The sequence below is a fragment of the Sinohyriopsis cumingii genome, chromosome 16 (assembly GCF_028554795.1).
Source record: "Sinohyriopsis cumingii isolate HCF-2022 chromosome 16, ASM2855479v2, whole genome shotgun sequence".
NCBI classification, from domain to species: Eukaryota; Metazoa; Mollusca; class Bivalvia; order Unionida; family Unionidae; genus Sinohyriopsis; species Sinohyriopsis cumingii.
Genome location: NC_142976.1, coordinates 54,732,612 through 54,759,842, shown reverse-complemented (window position 1 = coordinate 54,759,842; position 27,231 = coordinate 54,732,612).

Below are 27,231 nucleotides of genomic sequence, written 5' to 3'. Positions count from 1 at the left end.
GACGATATGTTAGGAGAAGACGAAGAAGAAATTAAGCTGTGGTTCACGCGCAAAGGGCATCACCGTAATGCCAGTGTCGTTTACATCACCCAAAATTTGTTTCAACAAAGTAAAGCCCATCGCACCATCAGTCTCAATGCGCATTACGTGGTCTTGTTTAAAAGCCCTCGAGATAAATCGCAAGCGCAAGTCTTAGCCAAACAGTTAGGAACGCCTTGGCTGACTCAGGCGTACGACAATGCCACTCAAACTCCACAAGCCTATTTACTCGTCGATTTGAAACCTACGATCCCCGATGATTTGCGATTTCGTACCCACTTGTTTCACCACTGGTGCCAAGACGGAGGGCCTGTCCTGTACACGTCTCCGTCCTCGACTTAATTTCACTCCACAAAAAAATCTATAAAAACCTCAGACCCTTTTCGTCTGTCTCACACAGTGCGAACATGACGTCCCTTCAGTCGCATCTTCCCGTCAAATTGATTCGTGCCTTGTATGACATCAGTCGAGAAAAAAATCCACAAACCCGAGCTCGTGTCTTAGAAGCTAGTCTCAAAGAAGTCTTACGATGGTTCACGGTGACGGCACGTCAATTACTCCAAGGAATCATTCAGATTCCTCATCAAACCAAACGCTTTTTTGATCGAAACAAAGTCGCTTTGACCCAACTGGCCGATCCCCGCATCGACACTCAAACCAAAAAACAAATCATTTTGAAACCTGTAGGGAGCGGTACTCTAGGAGGGGTCATCATTCGCTCTCTCTTAAGATGGGATCCTAATGCCCCCAAACTTGTCCCCAAGAAAAAAGTCAAACGAAGCTCCAAGAAGAAGAGAAAGACCAGGTCCCCAAGGAGATCTTCTTCAGTGGCGGGACCCTCCTCTTACCAGACACCACCCCGGAAAAAGAAACAGAAAAAGTCCCCAGAAGAAGAAAAGCCCATAGAAGAAAACTAGTCGCAAGAGAGGCACTTCGGCCAGGACGCAACCTTACACTCGCAAACCACGATCTGCCACGGCGGTGACCGCGTCTCCGGCAGCCTCACGTTCATCCACTTCTCCGTTGATGACACCAAGAACTGAAGAGTACTTGGAGACGTTGATCACACCAAGAACTTCTCCGTTGATGACACCAAGAACTGAAGAGTACTTGGAGACGTTGATCACACCAAGAACTTCTCCGTTGATGACCCCAAGAACTTCCCCAGTGGCAGGACCCTCCAATTTAGTGACAGTGGCTGCTGCTCACAAAGTATCTTCTCCCAAAATCAAAGTTCAAGAAAGATCGGGCATGTTACAAAGTTTACTGGATTCGTCCAAGCAAGAACTGGCTCGATTTAGTCCGTTGCGTACCCCTGCACGACGTGTCATGCCTGTCATGAAGTTGATACGCCGTAAAGACAATCAGTGGCGACGCGTTCCAGTATAAAAAAGGCCTGTGACCAAGTCGGGGTATCAGTGTTTTTGGTGCTGAAGACTCAAAGATGTCACCCTCCAGAAAACATCCCTCTTCTAAACAACCCCAAGGAAAGAAAAGAAAAGGACTGCCTCCTCGTTTAGTCAAACATGGGGACATGTTATCTGTCCTGTCCAAAGTTTCTCCACCTCTACGAAAAAAGCTCATTCAATCAGCCTCCAAAGTGGTCATCGATACCGTGTGCGAATGTTGTTTGAACGTCTTGAAAGGCACGATTCCTTTGTCCAAACACCAGAAACAATGCTTAGGCAAACATCGTCACGTTCTTCGCCAAATGGTTCAAAAGAAAATTCCACTTCGTCAAAAGAAGAAGATGTTGGTCCAACGTAGAGGCATTTTACCCCTCTTGTTAGGTCCCTTACTGAAAGGAGTCTTGGGAACCATGTTGGGAGGACTGGTGGGAGCAAGATAAAAAGGCCCTCTGAAGTCCCAAGATCTCAGAATCGACCCCTGAAAACCCCATGGAAGGACGAAAACTAGCTTTAGTGCCTTACAAACGATGGATGGAATACCATGGTTGGCAAGAACAACGCACCCCGCATTTACCTCCCAATCCCCATTTGAGCGAGATGTCCCAGTTACAACACGAATTGCAGTCCCTGATGGTTAGCCAAGATTTGTCCGAAACAGAAAAATCGCAAAAGTACGGTCAACTCTTGCAACGACTGCAACTCTTTCACCAGAAAGCTTTAGACGAAACAGCTCTACCCACTCTGAAAGATTTTAAGACCTTGATGAAAAGTCCAGCACCATCCCCAGTACCAGTACCAGTACCAGTGACCAAGATAGAAAAAGGAGAAGAAGAAGAAGCAGGGTTTCAAACTCCACCAGAAAAAGTACGCAAGTTAACAACACCACCTACCTCCAGAATTGGATGGATTAAAAAGATGATGGCCACCCCTTCTTCATCACAAGAGAAAAAGAAAGTGAAGACAGAAGTGAAGACAGAAGTGAAACAAGAAACGATATCCCCTGTTCACACATCCTCCTCCTCGACACCTATTGCCAGTCGCACACGCAAAGCATTGCAATCCAAGAAAATACCCCAAGAGAAAAAGAGTAGCATCCTCCACGAGTGGGTGTCTTATTAACACACCAACCAAGAAATGGAAAAAGTGTTAGCCAGCATTTACTACGATCCCTCCCATCCTGCAGGTTACGCAGGAGTTCAAAAATTGTATCGTGCTGCCAAAATGCGACTGAAAAGTCTCCGTTTACCTCAAGTGCAACGATGGCTACAAGAACAAGTTACCTACACTTTACACAAACCCATTCGACGCAAGTTTGCCAGAAGTCGCACCCGAGTGGAAGGCATCGATCATCAATGGCAAGCCGATTTAGCCGATGTCTCTCATTTGGCCAGCTACAATCGTGGCTACAAATATTTGTTTTGTGTCATCGACGTCTTTTCCAAATTTGCCTGGGTCGTGCCCTTGACTTCCAAATCCAGCAACGAGTTAGTGCGAGCCCTGCAACGAGTGTTGAAACAAAGCGTTCGTCACCTTCTTCGATGGCAAACGGACAAAGGCACCGAAATTTCTGAACCAAGCTTTCCAAAAAGAATTCAAGAAACGTGACATTCATTTTTTTACCACCGAGAATCCCGAAACCAAAGCCAGCATCGTGAAACGTTTTCAACGCACTTTGAAAGAACGCATGTGGAAATATTTTACGCATCACCACACTCTGAAGTACATCGACATCTTATCGCACCTGGTGCAAGCGTACAACCAATCTTACCATCGAAGCATCGGACGTGCCCCGCAAGACGTGACTCCCGACAACGAAGTGCTTGTGTTTGAGCGCCTGTTTGGTACGTCCCCGACGAGGGCTGTCCCCAAGAAAAGTGGAGAGTTGGCCGTAGGAGATTGGGTGCGCATTGGCAAAACCAAACGCACTTTCGACAAAGGTTCCTTACCTAACTGGACGACCGAATTGTTTCGTGTCACTGGACGAGTGCATGGCCGTCATCCTGCTGTCTATAAATTGGAAGACATGAACGGAGAAGTGCTCAAAGGAGCGTTTTTTTTGCCCGAGTTACAACGTGTCACCAAAAAAGAAGACGACGTGTACGATATCGAAAGCATTCTCGAACGCAGAACCCGTAAAGTGGGCAAACGACGTGTCAGAGAAGTCAAAGTACGTTGGAAAGGATATCCACCCAGTTTTGATTCTTGGATCGACGCTTCGCAAGTCATCGACTATAAAAAGAAGTGACCATCATGCCCTTTCACACAGATGCAGCTACGTCGACCACTCCTTCACCCAGTTCTTCTCTGCAAGATTTACAAAAACAACCTTTGTGGGTGTGGTGCTGAGAACGTGTGCCTAAAACGCAAATCGTCTTTTTCTGCCAAATCTTCGTGGTGTATTGTGTCATCGGGGCAGCCATTGCCAATTTGAGTTTGCAACAAGGAGACAAACAATTGTGGACCATTGTATTGAGCAGTTGCATCGGTTACCTGCTTCCTAATCCCTCCCTGAAATTCACCTCGAACGGGAACAACGGGAACCTTGTGTCCAGTGCCAGTGCCAGTCACCACTCCAACAACAAAACACTATTTTGAGCGGAGATACGCCTCTGACGTCCAGTAACCCCTCGGACAGCCACAGAACTCTGGAATTATGAGTCACCAAAACCAATTTTACTTAACCTTACCTAGTGAAATTTCCATGGAGGTGTTTCCCAATAACACGTTGTGCTGTTACACGGCCAAATTACCTCAGGCCATCCCCTTAGATCACGAAGCCCATTGGGAAGTGGCTTTAGTGGAAATCATTCAACCGACCCAAGTCCTCAATGTCCTTCCCAATCAAAACTTTTTTGATGTGGAAGTTTATGACGAGCAAATGCAACAGTACTTGGATACCCATGGGAAAAAATGACAAGATAGCCCCTGGCACAAAAAATCAAAAGTACACCACCTATCACTTGTTCATTCCCTCAGGCTATTATTTTAGTGGTCAACATTTGGTGAGCACCATTTCCTCCAGGTTTAATGTCGTGTTTCTGAAAGCTTTGGAAAGTGTCAAAAAAAGTGTCACTATGGAATACCACAAATCAGCTCGTCGCTTCTTGATGAAATTTGATGGGATTAAAATCGTGTCCATTTTATTTTGTCCTGAATTGTTTCACATGTTGGGCGGAGACATGGAACTGAGGAAGAAAGTAGAACAACAAAAAGGCGAATCAGCAGTTATTTACGACAACGATTCTTTTAGCAAGTTTTTTCTTGCTCCGGTAGAACTGAACCAAGGATTGAATTTGATGTTTGTGTACTCCGATGTGGTGGAGTATAACGTGGTGGGACACACCTCCGTACCGTTACTGCGTGTCATTCCTTTCAAAGTAGATTCTGCCACGGTCGCTGACGCGGAAGGTGGAAACACTTAGCACGTCTACCGCGAATTTGTACATCCTCACTATTTGCCGGTCAGCAAGTCGTATTTGGACACGGTCAACATTGCTATAAAAGGGGATTTGGGAAAAAATATTCCATTCACCAAAGGAAAAGTCACGGTGAAACTCCATTTTCGAAAACGGTTCTCTCACGATTCGTAAGTCATGTATCCAGTGTACCGAGGCGTTGCTCGACAGCGAGGGCACGGTTTAGGAGTTATGTTAAAATCAGCCTTTCGTTCGGTGGCTCCCGTGTTGAAACCGATGGTGACACGCGGATTGCACGCCTTGAAAGATGCGGCACTGACACAAGGCAAAGAATTTCTCCAAAATGTCATCATCGACAAACAAAACCCTAAAGAAGCCTTCATGAAGGCAGGCAAAAATGTCTTGCTGCAAACGGGTAAAGACCTTTTGGGCCGACGAGAAACACCTATAAATGTCCTGCACGCTACCGAGTCAGGCATTCAGTAAGGACAAGGTAGAAAGAGACGACGAAGAAAACACCCTTTCACTAGACTTCACACTTCTAGAAAGGCAAAGAAAAGAAAAACCATTCGAGACTTAGACGTTTTCGATTATTGAGAAAGAACAAAAAATGATGCACCGAGAGTCTTGCGCTTGTTCCAAGTCGGAACTGGATCTGTTTGCCATGCTCCCCACCATGATGACCATGCAAGAATCCCGGTGGGTGGAATTTCACCCCGTCTCCTCTTTGACAGCCTCAGCTCCCATCGAGTTTGAAATCAAAGGACAGCCCGAAGATTACATCGATTTGAATAGCAGTTACTTGTACCTGAAAGTCAAAGTTGTCGATGAGGATAATACGCCCCTAGATGGTGATGAGGTAATAGCTCCCGTCAACAATTTCATGCATTTCTTGTTCAGTGGAGTGGACTTGTACTTGAATAACAAACTAGTTAGTAGCAGCATGGATACTTACCCTTATCGAGCGTACCTGGAAAATCTCTTGACGTACGGAATAGACGCCAAGAACACTCATCTCAATGCCTGTGTGGTATGGGAAGCTGACGATGCAGGCCAGTTTGAAGAATTCGAAATTTATACAAACAAAGAACACAATGCGGGATTTGTGGAACAAAGAGACAGAATCAAAAGTGGAGATGGTTTAGAACTGATGGATCGTTTGCATTTGGACATGTGGTTACAAGAAAAGTATTTGCTGAACGGAGTGAATCTTCGCCTGAGACTGAATCGTAGTAGCGCCGCTTTCCATTTGATAGGTACTAGTGCTTGCAAAACTGTCATCGAGGAAGCCAGGCTCTACGTACGACGCGTGGAAGTGTTACCTAAAGTGGGTAACGACATCAGTCAGACGTTGAGCAGAACGACCGCCAAGTATCCCATACGACGCGTGGAAGTGAAAACCTTCACCATTCCTACGGGGATGCGATCCATGATCGAAGATCATCTGTTCCAAGGACAGTTACCCAAACGTTTGATCATTGGTATCGTCGAGAATGCAGCCTTCAACGGAGCTTTGGCTAAAAATCCTTTCCACTTTAAACACTTTGAGGTGTCCAAGATCGAAGTCAGTCGCGATGGCAAGACCTTGTGTACCCGACCTTTCGAACCTAACTTTGACAAGAAGAATTACTTGAGATCGTACTTGTCCCTGTACGAAGCCACCGGTCAGTTAGGAACCAACACCAGTCACGGCATTACGTACGAAGATTACGCAGGAGGCTATGCTTTGTGGGCTTTCGATTTCACTCCAGACCAAGGCAGCGACGAGGGACATTTCCACCCTATAAAATCCGGCCAGATTTGTGTGGAAATTCAGTTTACTACAAATCTTACAGAGACGGTGAACGTCCTCCTGTATGCCGAATTCGATAATACCATAGAAATCAACAGTTTGAGAGAAGTCATTCTAGATTATTAGAAGCTATGGAAGACTGTTATCCCTCTTTACCTAGTGAAGAAACCTCGGACATGGAAGAAGAATAAGAAGAGGAAGAATCCCAAGACGAAGAAGTTATCATGATGAAGTCAAGATGGCCAGAACAAGAAGCCCATTTAGTCTCCTGTTTTGCTACATTACTGACAGATGTAATGAAAGAATTGATCAAGGAAGAGTGCTATGGATGTCACAACGATCATCCCAGTCAAATTCAACACGACAAATGTCTGATGTTGAGCCAAGAAGAAAAATTGGACGAATATCTGGACAAAGCTTGGGGTGTCATCGAGATAGAATTCGTGTTGAACGAGTGGTAAAAAGGCTTGGATAAACATTCTTCTCCTCCATTAACGTCTCTGGAGCGCCGTCGCATCGAATCTCTCTTTGACCAGAATAAAAAGTCGGAGCCAAACGCCTTTTACTTGTCAGACATTTTCAAGCAAAAGGTCAGGATCGAATTGATCACTTATCATCACCTGTGAAGAAGAAAAAAACATGGATACCTGGGAACTTTATTACCTTTTGAACCACAGTTCGTATACGGCTTCTTGGAATCCTGTCGTCTGTGCTAAAGATGAACTCCCTCATCGCAAACCTCAAGACCATCTAGCTTATGTGATCAACATGGACGACAGTCATCTCCCAGGAACCCACTGGGTAGCCGTCTACTTTCCTCAAGAAGGATGTGTGGAATATTTCGATTCGTACGGATTGCCCCCTTTGGAAAACGATATCATTGACTTTATGAGAAGAAATGTTCAGACCACCCGATTCAATAATGTGAAATTACAAGGCACAGATTCCTTGGTGTGTGGACAATATTGTGTGTATTTTCTGCATCATCGCAGCCTGGGCTATTCCTTAGAACATTTAGTGACTCATTTTGATCCTCGTTCTTCTTCTAGAAACGATGTGAAAGTAGATCAATGGTTTTGTGACCATTATGCTTATCTTTTGTCTCAAGCTAGGAAAGGTAGTGTCCATCAATGGCCTAATGACTTCCAACAGTGGAAATCACAATTTCATTCACAACGTTGTCAGCCCTGTCCAAAATAATGTGTAAATTGAAAAAAATGTTTGTGAATTGAAAAAAATGTTTGATGTTATATTGTTGGATTATTGTTAAAAATGTTATAGTTGTTTGTTAGTGTTAAGTGATTTTGAATAAAAAATGTTGTGTTTTGAAAAAAATGCCTTTGTCTTTTGTTTGGCTATAAGAATGTTGATTCATGCTCTTTGACTTCTTACTATCCCTACACCAAGAAAAATGCCCTTTTCAGGGCCACCCACGTCTCTCGAAAAGAGATAGACTTTCAATTGCCAATAACTCAAAAAAAAACAAAAACATTTTACCCCTATAGTACGTGTCTGTGTATGAGTGCGTGAGTGTACGTTCTTATTTTAAAATCAAAACTCAAAGACACTTACCTTTATATCTAATTTATTTTTTTATTAATATTTACAATCCAATTCACAATTCACAACTAATCACTTTAAAAAGTTTATCCACTTCTTCTGTTTCATTGTTCACTCTCTCTGTTTTTTTTAATTTCTTCACCGTCACAGTCTTTTCCTTCTCTTCCTCCTCACTTTCTTCCCTTCTTCTTTTCTTCTCCTGTTTCTTTTTCTTTGCCTCTTTTAAATAGAATTGTCTTCTTTCTTCCTCTTCTTCCTCTGAAGAATCCCCCTCTTCTTCTGACTCCTCTTGTTTCTTTTTTGGGCAATCTGGAGACCAATTTCCTTTTTCTTGACAATAATAACAGGTATCTTGACTTTTGTCTTTTCTAACCCCTTTTTTTCTTTTTTGACGGTCTGGACACTCTGAAGACCAATGCCCTTTCTTCTGACAGATATAGCAAGTATCTTGACTTTTATCTCGCAAGGAAGGAGAGTAGTCTGTCGGCTGGTCTGAAGAGAATTTTCTAATGACACCTCGCAAAGCTCTGATGAAACGTTCGATTTGGGTAGTCTCTTCCATCGTTGTGCTCGGTCTGAGAGTGAAATGAATAGTGAAAGGACAAGACACACACCCTTTTATATACGCTGGTCTGCCACGACTATAAATTAGTTCATGGGGTTTAAATTTTAGTCATTTGACTTTTTGCAGTCAAGATGAAAGGATTCAATTCATTCGAGAAGAAAGAAGAAAGTAAGAGGCAGAAACGTGATCTATCGCCTCTACCAGGGCTGAAGTCTTGGCACAAATTCATGCCAGTGATTTTGAAGAGGACATGAGTGAACCAGAATTCAAACCCAGAGAGTCTTCCTCTAAACAAAGTTCACCACCCTTAGTCAACCCTGAAAAGTACTATTCCATTCGAGAGACAGAAAAGCGCTCTTCTAGAAAATTTAGAACCACGGCTCACACCTACACGGTGAAGTTTAAAAATTTCAAGTCCGATGTACCGTTAGAGAAAGCAGAAGGGTTCATCACTGAGATGTGGGATTCTTTGCTTAGCACACTCAAGCGACAATGTGAAGCCAAAGAAGACGGTCGCTTGAGACTTTCCATACAACATGACGGCTTGAAATCCCCTGTTTGGATCGAGTTAAGTAGCCCTGCAGAATTGACCCCTTCCAAAGTCATGGACAAAATTCAACACGTACAACAATCCAATGACCAGTTTGATATCACCGACGGAAAAGCCACACTGTTTATGACCCACGTGTCTCCTCCTCAAGGGACTGGACGCAAAAAGATGTTATTGGTGAACGACCTTCGCAGCATTAAGCGTAGCCTCGTCCAAATTCACAACCCTCATGACCAGATGTGTTTAGAAAGGGCTACTGTGGTGGGACGAACTTATGCCAACAAAAACGACACGGTAGAATGGAAAAGAACCTGGGAGAATATTCGAAAATCGGATCGAGCCAAACAATGAAGTGAAGCAGAACTCCTGTTGAAACAAGCCGACTTGCCCAAAGACACACCCTGCGGCATTCCTGAAATGCAAAAATTGCAAGATGTCCTAGCTCCACGCTACACCTTGAAAGTGCACCCTCAAGAAATGCGTCGGCCTCTGTTGTTTCGAGGGAAAGACTTTAAGGATGGAAAATACATTCACGTCTATCATCACGATGACCATTCTGATACCATTACCAGTATCACCGGATTCCTGGGATACGGCTATTATTGTGAGAAATGTGACTATGGCTATAACAATCGAGAGCAACACAAGCATTGTGGATCGAAATGCTCAAGATGTTTGGCCTCTCCACCCTGTCTGAGCGAAGGACAAGAACCAGTGCCTTGTTCAACTTGTCTGCGCACGTTTGTCAGCCCTGCCTGTTACCAACAGCATTTGAAAACACAAGGTTCACAGAAGAAATGTGCTTGTCAACTGCTGAGATTGTGCCCTACGTGTGGACAAGACATATGTACCAATAGTGACAAGGCACACGTATGTTTAGGAAAGAAAAAATGTCACATTTGTCATCACATCGTGGACTTGGAACACCATTGCTACGTGCAAAAATACCAACCAGAGAAAGAGGATGGACACAAGAAGAAAGTCAATTTCATCTTTTTTGATTTCGAATGCATGCAAGAGACTGGTATTCACATTCCTAATTTCTGCGTGGCTCATCGAGCGTGCGAAAAGTGCATTCAAGAACCTATCGTGAGTCATTGCCCTTACTGCAGTAAGATTCCTGGAGGGCGTGAAAAAATCTTTCGGGGACCGAACACGCTAGCCGATTTCGCTCGATGGGTCTTAGACCCCATCGACAAGACGTGGAGTCAAGAGGACATCGAACGTTACGGAGATTGTCATCGTCATGCCACGGTGATGGCTCACAATTTCTCCGGATACGATGGACAGTTTCTTTTGAGGTACTATACGGAACATGGCACCGAACGTCCTAAAGTCACTTTGAACAGAGCCAAAATCATTTTCATGCAAGTGGGACAAGTACAGTTTAAAGATTCGATGAGTTACTTGGCCATGCCTTTGAGTCGAATGCCTAAAACGTTTGGAATGACAGAAATGGCTGAAGGTTATTTTCCTCACTTTTTCAATACGGAAGCCAATCAACATGCCGTTCTACCCCATTTGCCCGAGGCTCACTATTACGACCCCGACAACATGCATACCGCACAACGAGAAGCTTTCTACGCTTGGTACCAGGCTCACGCCTCCGACCCTTTCGACTTTTAGGAAGAAATGCTAAAGTATTGTCGTTCCGACGTGGACATTTTACGACGTTGCTGTGGAAAATTTCGAGAACTGCTCATGGAACACGGAGGGGTCGATCCTTTGAAAGAAGCTTGCACCATTGCCAAAGCGTGTTCCTTAGTGTACCGCCAACGATTCACGCCTGAAAACACCGTGGCTGTCATCAGTCCTCAAACGACCAACTATGTCAAACGTCAATTCTCGGTCAAAGCCCTACGCTGGTTACGTTACTTGTGCGACAAGAAAGACAAGTGGATTCAGCATGCCCGCAACGGAGGAGGAGAAAAGACCATCGGAAAGCATTCGGTCGATGGCTGTGACTTAGAAAACCCCAAGATCGTGTACGAGTTTAACGGTTGCTTATTTCACGGATGTCCCGTCTGTTACCCTGACCGTGGCACTAAAAATCAGTTTTTACAACGAACCATGGAAGACTTGTACCAGGCCACTTGTCAGCGACCCCTAAAGTTAGAACAGGAAGGATACCAAGTGGTGGAAATGTGGGAACACGAATACGATCACCGTTTGAAAACCGATCCCGAGTTTAAACGCCTCGTGGAAAGTTACCAGTTCATGGACCCCCTGAACCCGTGGGATAGTTTGTACGGAGGAGGGACCAATGCCACCTATTTGCTGTACCAAGCCGACGAAGAGAAAGGAGAAGAAATCAAATACTTGGACTTGCGTTCGCTGTATCCCTACGTGTGCAAATATTGTCGCTTTCCTGCAGGGCACCCACAATTGTTCACCGAACACATCGACCTGAAAAACATTCGACAATACGAAGGCTTGATCAAGTGCAAAGTTTTGCCTCCCAAGGACTTGTACCATCCCGTCTTACCTCACCATTGCCAAGGCAAACTGATGTTTCCTTTGTGTCGTACTTGTGCCGAAACGTGCAACCAAGATCAACCTTGTCAGCACACCCAGGAAGAACGGGCCTTGACGGGGACGTGGGTCAGCGTAGAATTGTTCAAAGCTCTGGACATGGGATACCAACTTTTAGAAGTGTACTTACTTTGTCACTTTCCCAAGACACAACAATACCACAAGGGTGACCCCACGCAGAAAGGCATTTTCGCAGACTACGTGAATGCCTTTTTGAAACTAAAGCAAGAAGCCAGCGGGTATCCTTCCTGGTGTCGCACTCCCGAAGACCAAAAGACATTCAAAGAGTAATACTGGGCACAAGCAGGCATCACTTTAGATCACATCGAGAAAAACGAAGGCAGGCGATCGTTTGCCAAAGTGATGTTAAATTGCTTGTGGGGCAAAATGGCACAACGACCCTGTTTACCCAAGACGGAATATTTGACCGAACCTTCCCGCTACTTCCAGATGATTCACGAGAAAACCAAATTCATGAAACACGTGGACGTCGTTCGCGAAAATTTGATCTTAGTGAATTACGAAGAAGATCTGGACTTTGTACAAGACGACCCTTTTGGAAATGTCATTGCGGCTTACGTGACATCTCATGCTCGCTTAAAATTGTACGAAGCTTTAGAACTGTTAAGGGAACGCGTCCTGTACTTTGACACGGACAGTTGCATTTACATCGATCACCCGAGTCAACATCACCCTAACATCGAAGGAGACCGTTTAGGAGCCTGGACAGACGAGTACCCCGACGACAAGATTCTAAGTTTCGTCAGTGGTGGTCCAAAAAAGTACGGTTACGAATACCGGGACAAACAAGGAGAAGTGCACACGACGTGTAAAGTGAAAGGATTGACTCTGAATTATCGTACCAGTCGTGTGGTCAACTTTGGGGTATTGAAAGAAGCCTTGCAGTCGAGAGAAGATGAACACTTTAAAGTGATCACCTATCAGCCCAACAAGATTGTACGTTTACCCACTCACCACATCATCAGTCGACCCTTGGAAAAAGTCTATCAAATCGTGTACCAGAAGCGAGTGCGACTTCCCAATCATTTCACCTTACCGTATGGACACGTCGGTATTGGTCTGTATATAAAAAGGAACCCTAGGCAAGATCGATAGTTCATTGTGACTACCAAGACCAAGCGAACAAGATGAATACTTTCAGAGAAACACAAAACAAGTTCAGACAGGCACAATTCAAGTGTAGGGCTTCTGAAGTGTAATGGGATTGTGAGCCTTGCGATGGGAACGATGCTGTACGCTGTGACCTTGGCGATGCCGTAACGTATCATGGGAATTTTGTTCTTACTGTCCCTATCATGGAAAGTGATGCTGTGCTTGTCAAACCTGAGGGATGCGAAAGCGATGCCGCTCGTCCTCTTGGACACTTTACTGGGTTTCGTTTTAAAGGTGAATGTCCACTTTCACGTCTACCTCCCTACGGATGTCATCCAGCCCTGAGCAAACTCCTGTCCATGTCACTCAGCCCTCGTCGAAACGAACCTGTGAAAGACGAATATTCGTTTCCTGTGCGTTTGTCGGAATACTGCGACTTTGAAAATCGTCTTCAATTGTTCAAAGGAAAATGGCCTAAGTATCTGGGAGGACCGACCCCCGAAGAATTAGCCAGAGCTGGATTTTTTTACTTGGGCGAAGGGGATAAAGTCAAGTGCTTCAGTTGCGGTGTGTCACTTCACCACTGGGAACCACAAGATTCGGCCTACCTAGAACATGCTAGATGGTCACCGAATTGTCATTACTTACCTTTAGTGGGACCGAGACATTGAAGTAACTTACCATGTCGTTGACGAAGAAGAAACCAGATTGGTTAGGAGTCAAATGTTGGACATCACCGAGACCAGTATATAAACTTCATTTCAAAAACGATATTGAATCATTACCTAAAGAACTGCAAGAGAAGATTTACAAGAAAGCTTGGCAGGGGTTTGCCAGAGTGAAATCTCAATGGGTGACTGTAGAACGTTTGTGCCGAGAAATTCACAAGAGGAAAGTGAAAAACGTCAACTAGTGTGTTATATTTCTTTGGGTCAAGTGTGCATTCGTCCTATTATATTTCTCTAGACCGTTTACATCAAAAGAGTTCATTGACATTCTTGGACGTTACCCTGAATGGCAGTGGTCAGGAATTACTCACTATGTGGATTACTTTTGCTCTAGGAGAAGATTGTGAATTGTACGGACTGACCTATTCATGGATACTTTACAAGAGAACATTCGTGCTTTGCCTGTGGAGTTGAGAGAACACATTTACCGAGAGCTGGTCGAAATACAAGTCAAACGTAAGGAACAGTTGCATCCGTTACGTCACCGGTGTTTGAACCACTGGTACCTGAATGCTAGACAAGGACTGATTCAGTTGAAAGTGTTCCATTGGACAGACATTGATCAACGACCCCTAGTTTTAAAAAGGATTGGTTTGCTATTGATGATTCTATTTACTACATTGTAAACTTACTGCATCGAATTCCAGAGGAAGAGTTAACGAATTACCAACATCTTTTACACAATGTCAACTTAGTGAAAGAGGAAACTTCTGAACGAATTGTAAGGTGTAAATTAGTGACTAAACGATTTAAATTCGACACTGAAGTAAAACCATGTCTGTGCAAACGGTACATTTATTGTGTCAGAAAGAGAATTTAGTATGACCTATTCATGGATACTTTACAAGAGAACATTCGTGGTTTGCCTGTGGAGTTGAGAGAACGCATTTACCGAGAGCTGGTCAAAATACAACTCAAACGTAAAGAACAACTGCATCCGTTACGTCACCAGATCTTTAACCACTGGTACCTGAATGGTGGAAGAGGACTGATTCGTGAGAAATTGTTTCAGTCGTCAGACCTTGTTCATCACTTTTAGTTAGTGAATGAACTAAATGTTCGCAATTTTGGTTACTTCGAGATTCACCTAGAGCAACGTATTGAGGAAGACGAGTTAAAGGATTACCAACATATTTTACGTGGAATCTGCTTAGCGGAAGACGAAACATCTAGACAAACTCTGAAGTGTAGGTTACAGTATGCACGATTTAGATTCCCTACTGGAGAACGAAGATGTCCAGTTAGAAAGTACCTTTATTGCTTCCGAAATAAAGAGACTATAAAATCAGAAATCCATGCCACGGCTTATGTCACAAGTGATTGAACAGATTCCGTGGAAGGAACTCAATGACCATATTCAAACCGTGGATCATTACCATCAATTCTTACAAGAACTGTATCCATTCAATTTGGGACGACGCATAGTGTGTGTCTTAGTGACTTGTTTTCTGGGATTTCGTTTAATAGCCGATTCCTTGTGGACTCTTTACCATCAGTACTTACCACCCCCAATGGCCTTAAATGGTCACGAAAGACTCCTTTTACCCAAAGCCTTGCGTTTTCATCTGGATACTTCTCGACCTCAACAGGAAAAAAAGATTCGTCAACTTTTAGCTACCGAAGACGTGTATGACGATGTGTGTGTAGCTTGTGACTTACACCCCCATTGGATAGATGTTCGTGACTGGAAAAAAAGGGGGGGGTTTGAGGCTTGGACCCAAGAAGTGGTCCAGTATGCACAAGAGTTGTTCAAGGAAAAAAGTTACTTTTCAACCTGTGTTAGTGACAGTGCCAGAAGAACCCGTCACCGAGAACAACCACTCGCTTAAGGACAGGACTGTCATGGACATTCCTGAAAGGTCATTCCGGGAGGACACTTGTGTGACAATACCTCATGTAGAAACTGTAAGAACATTATACACTGTCCCTAGGACATCTTGGTTACCCAAAACATGTTGTACAGAGACTTGTTTATATTCCACTTTGATCGTTTTGATGTGTTTTTTATTCCTGTACATAACTATTTGGCTTTTATGTATTTTTGTCTTTCGTGTTGTTCGGATTTGAAACATTCAATTAACTTGTCCTGAAAAAAGTATATAAACTCTCGTCTTGTTTGTTTTCGTGTCACAAGTGACATTCTTAAAACTATGGCTACCTCTGCTGTCTCTGCTCCCTCTTCCTCCACTGTCAAAGTCATCGATGAACACTTAGATCGTGCCAGTTGGGAGGCTTTGTATCTTCGCCATCCCTTTAACATGCTCATTGCTGGACCTAGCGGTTCAGGCAAAACCGAATTTGTCAAACGTTTGATCGAACATAAACATCATTTGATCGATCGGCCACCTCAGCGGATCGTGTGGTGTTACAAAGAGTGGCAATCTGCGTACAGCCTCTTGCGAGAAAGTCAAGGCGATTCCATCGTGTTTGTGGAAGGCATTCTTAAAGAAGACGACGGCATCGTCTCTGACTCCCGTCTAACCCATTTGGTCATTTTCGACGACATGTTAGGAGAAGACGAAGAAGAAATTAAACTGTGGTTTACGCTCAAAGGGCATCACCGTAATGCCAGTGTCGTTTACATCACCCAAAATTTGTTTCAACAAAGTAAAGCCCATCGTACCATCAGTCTCAATGCGCATTACGTGATCTTGTTTAAAAGCCCTCGAGATAAATCGCAAGTGCAAGTCTTAGCCAAACAGTTAGGAACGCCTTGGTTGACTCAGGCGTACGACAATGCCACTCAAACTCCACACGCTTATTTACTCGTCGATTTCAAACCTACGACCCCCGATGATTTGCGATTTCGTACCCACTTGTTTCACCACTGGTGCCAAGACGGAGGGCCTGTCCTGTACACGTCTCCGTCCTCGACTTAACTTCACTCAACAAAAGAATCTATAAAAACCTCAGACACTTTTCTTCTGTCTCACACAGCGTCAACATGACGTCCCTTCAGTCACATCTTCCCGTCAAATTGATTCGTGCCTTGTATGGCATCAGTCGAGAAAAAAATCCACAAACCCGAGCTCGTGTCTTAGAAGCTAGTCTCAAAGAAGTCTAACGATGGTTAACGGTGACGGAAGTCAATTACTCCAAGGGATCATTCAGATTCCTCATCAAACCAAACGCTTTTTTGATCGAAACAAAGTCGCTTTGACCCAACTGGCCGATCCCCGCATCGACACTCAAACCACAAAACAAATCATTTTGAAACCTGTAGGGAGCGGTACTCTAGGAGGGGTCATCATTCGCTCTCTCTTAAGATGGGATCCTAATGCTCCCAAACTTCTCCACAAGAAAAAGGTCAAACGAAGCTCCAAGAAGAAGAAAAAGAGCCACGGTGCCAAGGCCAAGTCCCCAAGGAGACCTATGTCTCCAAGAATTTCTCCAGTGGCGGGACCCTCCTCTTACCAGACACCACCCCGGAAAAAGAAAAGAAGCCCCCAGAAAAAGAAACAGAAAAAGTTCCCAGGTAAAGAAAAGTCCACAGAAGAAAACTAGTCGTAAGAGAGGCACTTCGGCCAGGACGCAACCTTACACTCGCAAACCACGACCTGCAAAGGCGGTGACGGCGTCTCCGGTAGCCTCAGGTTCATTCACTTCCCCGTTGATGTCACCAAGAACTGAAGCGTACTTGGAGACGTTGATCACACCAAGAACATCTCCGTTGATAACCCCAAGAACTTCCCCAGTGGCTGGTCCCTCCAATTTAGCGGCAGTGGCCGCTGCACACAAAGAACCTTCTCCCAAAATCAAAGTCCAGGAAAGATCGGGAATGTTACAAAGTTTACTGGATTTGTCCAAGCAAGAACTGGCTCGATTTAGTCCGTTACGTACCCCTGCACGACGTGTCATGCTTGTCCTGAAATTGATACGCCGTAAAGACAACCATTGGCGACGCGTTCCAGTATAAAAAAGGCCTGTGACTAAGTAGGGGTATCAGTGGTTTTGGTGCTGAGGACTCAACGATGTCACCCTCCAGAAAACATCCCTCTTCTAAACAACCCCAAGGAAAGAAAAAGAAAGGACTGCCTCCTCGTTTAGTCAAACATGGGGACATGTTATCTGTCCTGTCCAAAGCTTCTCCACCCCTACGAAAAAAACTCATTCAATCAGCCTCCAAAGAGGTCATCGATACCGTGTGCGAATGTTGTTTGAACGTCTTGAAAGGCACGATCCCTTTGTCCAAACACCAGAAACAATGCTTAGGCAAACATCGTCACGTTCTTCGCCAAATGGTTCAAAAGAAAATTCCCATTCGTCAAAAGAAGAAGATTTTGGTCCAACGTGGAGGAATTTTATCCCTCTTGGTAGGCCCATTGCTGAAAGGAGTCTTGGGAACCATGTTGGGAGGACTGATGGGAGCAAGATAAAAAGGTCCTCTGAAGTCACAAGATCTCAGAATCGACCCCTGACAACCCCATGGAAGGACGAAAACTAGCTTTAGTGCCTTACAAACGATGGATGGAATACCATCGTTGGCAAGAACAATGCACACGGCATTTACCTCCCAATCCCAACTGGAGCGAGATGTCGCAGTTACAACACGAATTGCAGTCCTTGATGGATCGCCAAGATTTGTCCGATACAGAAAAATCGCAAAAGTACGGTCAACTCTTGCAACGACTGCAACTCTTTCACCAGAAAGCTTTAGACGAAACAGCTCTACCCACTCTGAAAGATTTTAAGACCTTGATGAAAAATCGAGCACCATCATCACTACCACCACCACCACTACCATCCCCAGGGGTCACCAGAGATGCTACCCCACGAAGACCGGAGGAAGAAGAGATGCGAGAAGTGTTTCAAACACCGTCAGCAGCTCCCACTTCAAGTAAGATTGCAGCATCCTTGTTGACCCCGTCCCCCACACCCCAACGAGGAGAAATGAAAGCTTGGGTTAAAAAGATGATGTCCACTCCTCCTTCGACAGAAGTGAAAAAGAAAGAAGGGAAACCAGAAGTGAAAAAAGAAAAGAAGACCAAAGCCATTCCATTGCCACCTCCACCAGCACCACTACGTTCGACTTCTACTCCCGTAGCCCATCAGACACGTAAATCCGTTTCTAAACCACCCTTTCGACCCACCCAAAGTAGCATCCTCGAAGAGTGGGTGCCTTATTAACACACCAAAAAATGGAGAAGGTGTTAGCCAGCATTTACTACGATCCCTCCCATCCTGCAGGTTACGCAGGAGTTCAAAAATTGTATCGTGCTGCCAAAACTCGACTGAAAAGTCTCCGTTTACCTCAAGATCAACGATGGCTACAAGAACAAGCTACCTACACTTTACACAAACCCATTCGACGCAAGTTTTCCAGAAGTCGCACCCGAGTGGAAGGCATCGATCATCAATGGCAAGCCGATTTAGCCGATGTCTCTCATTTGGCCAGCTACAATCGTGGCTACAAATATTTGTTTTGTGTCATCGACGTCTTTTCCAAATTTGCCTGGGTCGTGCCCTTGACTTCCAAATCCAGCAACGAATTAGTGCGAGCCCTGCAAATAGTGTTGAAACAAAGCGGTCGTCACCCTCTTCGATGGCAAACGGACAAAGGTACCGAATTTCTGAACCAAGCTTTCCAAAAAGAATAAAAGAAACGTGACATTCATTTTTTTGCCACCGAGAATCCCGAAACCAAAGCTAGCATCGTGGAACGTTTTCAACGCACTTTGAATGAACGCTTGTGGAAATATTTTACGCATCACCACACTCTGAAGTACATCGACATCTTATCGCACCTGGTGCAAGCGTACAACCAATCTTACCATCGAAGCATTGGACGTGCCCCGCAAGAAGTGACTCCCGACAACGAAGTCCTGGTGTTTCAGCACCTGTTTGGTACGTCCCCGACGAGGGCTGTCTCCAAAGAAAAGTGGAGTGTTGGCCGTAGGAGATTGGGTGAGCATTGGCAAAACCAAACGCACTTTCGACAAAGGTTACTTACCTAACTGGACGACCGAATTGTTTCGTGTCACTGGACGAGTGCATGGCCGTCATCCTGCTGTCTATAAATTGGAAGACATGAACGGAGAAGTGCTCAAAGGAACGTTTTATTTGCCCGACTTAGAACGTGTCACCAAAAACGAAGACGACGTGTACGACATCGAAAGCATTCTCGAACGCAGAACCCGTAATGTGGCAAACGACGTGTCAGAGAAGTCAAAGTACGTTGGAAAGGATATCCACCCAGTTTTGATTCTTGGATCGACGCTTCGCAAGTCATTGACTGTAAAAAGAAGTGACCATCATGCCCTTTCACACAGACGCAGCTACGTCCTTCACCTAGTTCTTCTCTGCAAGATTTACAAAAACAACCTTTGTGGGTGTGGTGTGGAGAACGTGTGCCTAAAACGCAAGTCGTCTTTTTCTGCCAAATCTTCGTGGTGTATTGTGTCATCTGGGCGGCCATCGCCAATCTGAGTTTGCAACAAGGAGACAAACAATTGTGGACCATTTTATTGAGCAGTTGCATCGGTTACCTGCTTCCCAATCCCTCCCTGAACGGGAACAAAGGGAACCTTGTGTCCAGTGCCAGTGTCAGTCGGCACTCCAACGACAACAATAACTCAATTTTGAGCGGAGACACGCCTCTGACGTCCAGTAACCCCTCGGATAGCCACAGAACTCTGGAATTATGAGTCACACTAACCAATTTTACTTAACCTTACCTAGTGACAGTTCCATGGAGGTGTTTCCCCACAACACGTTGTGCTGTTACACGGCCAAATTACCCCAGCCCATCCCATTAGATCACGAAGCCTAATTGGGAAGTGGATTTAGTGGAAATCATTCACCCGACCCAAGTCCTCAATGTCCTTTCCAATGAAAATTCTTTTACGGTGGAAGTTCATGACGAGCAATTGCAACAGTACTTGGATACCCATAGCAAATATCACCATAGACTCCAGGTTTAATGTCGTGTTTCTGAAAGCTTTGGAGAGTGTCAATAAAAGTATCACCCTGGAGTACCACAAAACAGCTCGTCGCTTCCTGATGAAATTTCCTGAGCGGCGTAAAATCATGTCTTTCTTATTTTGTCCTGAAGTGTTTGCCATGTTGGGCGGGGACATGGAGATGAGGAAGAAAGTAGAAAAAGAATAAGGTGAATTACTATTCATTTCTGACAACGATACTTTTGCCAAGTATTTTCGTACACCGGTAGAACTGAACCAAGGACTGAATTTGATGTTTGTGTACTCCGATGTGGTGGAGTACAACGTGGTGGGACACACCTCCGTACCGTTACTGCGTGTCATTCCTTTCAAAGTGGATTCTGCCACGACCGCTGACGAGGAAGGTGGAAACACTTATCACGTCCACCGCGAATTTGTACATCTTCACTATTTACCTGTCAGCAAGTCTTATTTGGACACGGTCAACATTGCTATAAAAGGAGATCTGGGACAAAATATTCCATTTACCAAAGGAAAAGTCACGGTGAAACTCCATTTTCGAAAACGGTTCTCTCACGACTCGTAAGTCGTGTATCCAGTGTACCGAGGGGTTGCTCGACAGCGAGGAAACGGTTTAGGAGATATGTTAAAATCGGCCTTTCGTTCGGTGGCTCCGGTATTGAAACCGATGGTGACACGAGGATTGCACGCCTTGAAAGATGCAGCACTGACGCAAGGCAAAGAATTTCTCCAAAATGTCATCATCGACAAACAAAACCCTAAAGAAGCCTTCATGAGGGCAGGCAAAAATGTCTTGCTGCAAACGGGCAAAGACCTTTTGGGCCGACGAGAAACACCTATAAATGCCCTGCACTCTACCGAGTCAAGCATTCAGCAAGGACAAGGCAGAAAGAGACGACGAAGAAAACACCCTTTCACCAGACTTCACACGTCTAAAGCTAGAAAGGCAAAGAAAAGAAGAACCGTTCGAGACTTAGACGTTTTCGATTATTAAAGTATTGAGACACAGAAAAAAATGATGCACCGAGAATCTTGCGCTTGTTCCAAGTCGGAACTGGATCTGTTTGCCATGCCCCCCACCATGATGACCATTCAAGAGTCCCAGTGGGTGGAATTTCACCCCGTCTTGTCTTTGACAGCCTCAGCTCCCATCGAGTTTGAAATCAAGGGACATCGATCTGAATAGCAGTTACTTGTACCTGAAAGTCAAAGTTGTCGATGAGGACAGTTCGCCCCTAGATGGTGATGAGGTAATAGCTCCCGTCAACAATTTCATGCATTCCTTGTTCAGTGGAGTGGACTTGTACTTGAATAACAAACTGGTCAGTAGCAGCATGGATACTTACCCTTATCGTGCCTACCTGGAAAATCTCTTGACGTACGGAATAGACGCCAAGAACACTCATCTCAATGCCTGTGTGGTATGGGAAGCTGACGAAGCTAACCAGTTTGAAACATTCGAAACTGATACAAAGGATAAAACTAAACCAAAAATGAGGGATTTCTAGAACGAAGAGACAAAATCAAAGACGGACAGAGTTTAGAACTGATGGATCGTTTGCATTTGGACATGTGGTTGCAAAATAAATATTTGCTGAATGGGGTGAATGTTCGCCTGAGACTGAATCGTAGCAGTGCCGCTTTATATTTGATAGGTACTACTGCTTGCAAAACTGTCATCGAGGAAGCCAGGCTCTACGTACGACGCGTGGAAGTGTTACCTAAAGTCGGAAACGACATCAGTCAGACGTTGAGCAGAAAGACCGCTAAGTATCCGATACGACGCGTGGAAGTGAAAACCTTCATCATTCCTACGGGGCAACGATCCATGATCGAAGATCATCTGTTCCAAGGACAGTTACCCAAACGTTTGATCATTGCTATCGTCGAGAATGCAGCCTTCAACGGAGCTATCAATAAAAATCCTTTCTACTTTGAACACTTTAACGTGTCCAAGATCGAAGTCAGTCGCGATGGCAAAACCTTGTGTACCCGACCTTTCGAACCTAACTTTGACAAGAAGAATTACTTGAGATCGTACTTGTCCCTGTACGAAGCCACGGGACAATTAGGAACCAACACCAGTCACGGCATTACGTACGACGATTATGCAGGAGGCTATGCTTTGTGGGCTTCTGATTTCACTCCAGACCAAGGCAGCGACGAGGGACATTTCCACCCTATAAAATCCGGCCAGATTCGTGTGGAAATTCAGTTTACTACAAATCTACCAGAGACGGTGAACGTCATCCTGTATGCTGAATTTGATAATACGATAGAAATCAACAGTTTGAGAGAAGTCATTCTAGATTATTAGAAGCTATGGAAGACTGTTATCCCTAATTATCTAGTGGAGAAACTTTAGACATGAAATGTCAGGAGACTGTGGAAGAAGAAATTATCATGATGAAGTCCCGATAGCCAGAACAAGAAGCGCATTTAATCTCCTGTTTTGCCAAACACTTGGTCGAAAAAATGACGGAATTGATGAAAAAAGATTGCTATGATGTAAAAACGATCATCCCAGTCAAATTCAACACGATAAATGCCTGATGCTGAGTCAAGAAGAAAAATTGAACGAGTATCTGGACGAAGCTTGGAGTCTCATCTCGGACGAAGTCGTGTTGCATCAGTGGTATAAAGACTTGCGTGAACATTCTTGTCCACCATTAACTACTCAAGAGATCCATCGTATCGAAGCTCTCCTGAATCAGAGTGAGGAGACGAAACGAAGAAACGGTTATTTGTCAAACAATTTCAAGCAAAAAGTCAGGATCGAATTGATGACTTATTATTACCTGTGAAGGAAAAGAAAAACACAAAAATCAATGGATACCTGGGAACTTTATTACCTTTTGAGCCACAGTTCGTACACGGCTTCTTGGAATCCTGTCGTCTGTGCTAAAGATGAACTCCCTCATCGGAAACGTCAAGACCATCTAGCTTATGTGATCAACACGGACGACAGTCATCTCCCAAGAACCCACTGGGTAGCCGTCTACTTTCCTCAAGAAGGATGTGTGGAATATTTCGATTCGTACGGATTGCACCTTTTTGAAGACGATATCATTGACTTTATGAGAAGAAATGCTCAGACCACTCAATTCAATAATGTGAAATTACAAGGCACAGATTCCTTGGTGTGTGGACAATATTGTGTGTATTTTCTGCATCATCGCAGCCTGGGCTATTCCTTAGAACATTTAGTGACTCATTTTGATCCTCGTTCTTCTAGAAACGATGTGAAAGTAGATCAATGGTTTTGTGACCATTATGCTTATCTTTTGTCTCAAGCTAGTAAACGTAGCGTCCATCAATGGCCTAATGACTTCCAACAGCGGAAATCACAATTTCATTCACAACGTTGTCAACCCTGTTTAAAGCAGAGTGTTAATTGAAAAAAATGTTTGTAATTTGAAAAAAAAATGTTTGATGTTATATTGTTGAATTATTATAAATGTTATAGTTGTTTGTTAGTATTAAGTGATTTTGAATAAAAAATGTTGAGTTTTGAAGAAAAAATGCCTTGTGGTTTGTATGGCTATAAGAATTTTGATTCATGCTCTTTGACTTTTTATTATCCCTCTCATGACACTCATTGAACGTTGCGGCTCAATAACCGTGGAGGGATGTTTTCCTTCACATCCGCGCTTTGACTTTAAAGCCGGGGTAGCCTCCAGTCTAACCATCCATTGTCGACTCATCCTCCTACGAAGATGTGCTCCAAACTAGCTAAGCTAAACGAAGCCTACGTGAATTTGCATAGGGTCAGACATAGTCTGATACCGAAGCCAGAAGAGATAGAGAATGTGAGAATGTTAAAAGTCACTGAAGACCTGATGGAAGAGCTCTTCAGAGAAGAAGTGAACAGGGAGAAAGAAGAATGGACAGAGAAGTACAGACTTCAGAAACAGCAGAGAGAGCAGCAACAGCAACAACAGCAGCAGCAACAACCTGAACCTAACAGAGGCTTTGTCGATTGTCGTATCGACAACAAAGAGTTCTTCTTCTCTTTCCGAAGAAGCAGACCTATCGTCAGAAAGTCTATCCTCAGAGGACGTCGCATTCTTAGAAACTAAAAGATCGCCCTAGCTTCAACTTCACACAAGCAAAAAAAACCAAAAAACAGCCCTTTTCAGGGCTAACCAATACTCTAGAAAAGAAATAACAATCAATTTGCCAATGCGTGTATGTAGAGTAGTGTGAATATAAACACTAACTCTTTTCCGGTGTGATTGTATGTGTTTGTGTGGATAGTACATAATGATCATAATTTTTTTGCTGTTTGACGTGCGTGGAGAGTAGATTTGGGGTTTGATTTGATTGCTTTGCGTATGTGAATAGTATATTGAAGTGATTAATGAAAATTTTTAAATTAGTAATGGGTAGTAAAAAAGTGAGTGAGTGTTTCTTTTAGGTCCGCGCGTTGTTTGGTCATGATCTAGGTAATATAACTTTGGTCTAAAAAGTACTCTTTGAGTACATAAAAGCCTGGGGGATGAGGCTCCTTTTCCTTCTCCCAGGAGTAATTAAAAATCACGCAGTGCGTGAATAAAAAAGTGGTACATGTTCAAAAGAACGAAAATCACTATAATCCAACTAACGAACGAACGAACTTTGGTCTTGGGGGATGTTTTCCTTCAAGTCCGCGCTTTCACTATAAATTGAAAATTGCTTGGCAGTCTAGCTACCCTGTTCATTCGTTGACAAGACAATGAATACCAGAATTGTGAAACTGCTTGAACTCCAGATGCACCTGGAATATGCCAGGCGCATAGTAAATGAACTGGCCGCGGAGGCCATAGTAGAAGAGGCAAGGATAAAGAAAGAAGAGGAGGAGAGAAGATAAATGGAAGAGGAGGAGGAAAAGAAAATAGGAGAAAGGATGGCTTACAAGATACCAGAGACAGAGGATTGGGGTGATGAAGCCAATCATCCTCCCTCTGCGCTCCCAGTCAAACGAGTCAACTGGAAAGATTGGAGTAGAATACGTGTGTGTGGTGCCAGACCTGGAAGGTGCCATCATTAACCAGGTGTCCTGGAGTTCTTGAAAAAAACAGCCCTTTTCAGGGCTACCCAAATCTCAAGAAAAGAAATAGTAATCCATTTGCCAATGTGTGTATGTAGAGTAGTGAGAATATAAACACTGACTATTTTTTCCTAGTGTGAGTGTATGAGTTTATGTATATGATTGTGTGTTTATAAGCGCTAGCATAGGTTAGTGTGGATAGTAGATTATTGGGATTTGATTTTAATGCTTTGCGTGTGTGGATGGTAGATTTTCGGTTAGTTTATTGCTGGTTAGCGTATGTGGATAGTAGATAATATGAAATGAGAAAAGTAGGGGATGTTTTCCTTCACGTCCGCGCGTTTCAAGTAATGATCTAGGTAATATAAATTCTGTGTCTTAGGGGATGTTTTCCTTCACGTCCGCGCTTTAACTATAAGAACCCACAAAGTTCGTCATTCACAAATTTCTGCAAAGAATAAAAAAGAAGATGGCTTCGAACCACCTTGATAAAATGAAAAAATTGCAAGACGTTCTGGACAATTTGGGCATGATGGAGCAAATGTTAGTTAGGCTAAACGAGGATCACTATTCTTATAGTCCTCATCGAGTGAAGATGGAGATTAACAACTTACGAAAACTAAAGGAAATCATCAGTGATCTGTTGAAAGAGATAAAGGAGGAGAAGGAGGATGAAGAGGAAAGGATAAGGATGAGAGCATGGAACGAAAAAATTGAAAAAGAAGAAGAAAATGAGAAGAGGAAGAAAGAAGAGGAGGAGAAGCAGAAAGAAGAGAAAAAGAAGAAAAAGGAGGAAGAAAAGAAAGAAAAGAAGAGAAAAAGTGTAGCAGAGAAAATAAGAAGCTGGTGGAGAAATAGAAGATATTAACCAAACGAAAGGCCCTTTTCAGGGCCACTCCAATCTCTCGAAAAGAGATAGACTTTCAATTGCCTAGCCCTATTTATTTATTTTTTAAATTTTTTTAAAAAAAAAATCCCATGTTCAATTCCCCTTGTCCCTAGACAGACCCACACTCTATTCCCATGTTCAATTCCCCTTGTCCCAATATTGACCCAGCCATTTTTCCCATGTTTAATTCCCCTTGTCCCTATATTGACCCAGCCATTTTTCCCATGTTAAATTTACATTTTCCTTATATTGACCCAAGGGTGTTTTTAATGGTATGCCCTATAGTCCCTACGGTATCCCTATTCACTACTGATAGTCTTCCTCAAGACAAATCAATCAAGATGCATACCTGACCAAATAACTACTTTGGCAATGATCTAGACCCTCATTAATATTCTACATAGTCCGAAGTTTACACGAAAATAACAACACGGAATCGGAGAGTAAAATTTGAACCTGCTACGTTATCTTGCTTGAAGAGTAGTCATGGAATCTTAGTGGATCACGTTGACATATCTGAATATTATACGGTCAACAAGGAGTATTTTGAATTGGGTTTGAAAATATTTTATCTTTTAATCTTCCTATCTTTGACTGAACAGTAATATATCAAGTTAAGTGAATTGTGCATTTCAGTTTAATCTACCATGTCTTTTGATCGGACTGTTGCTGCTTATGCGAATGAATGG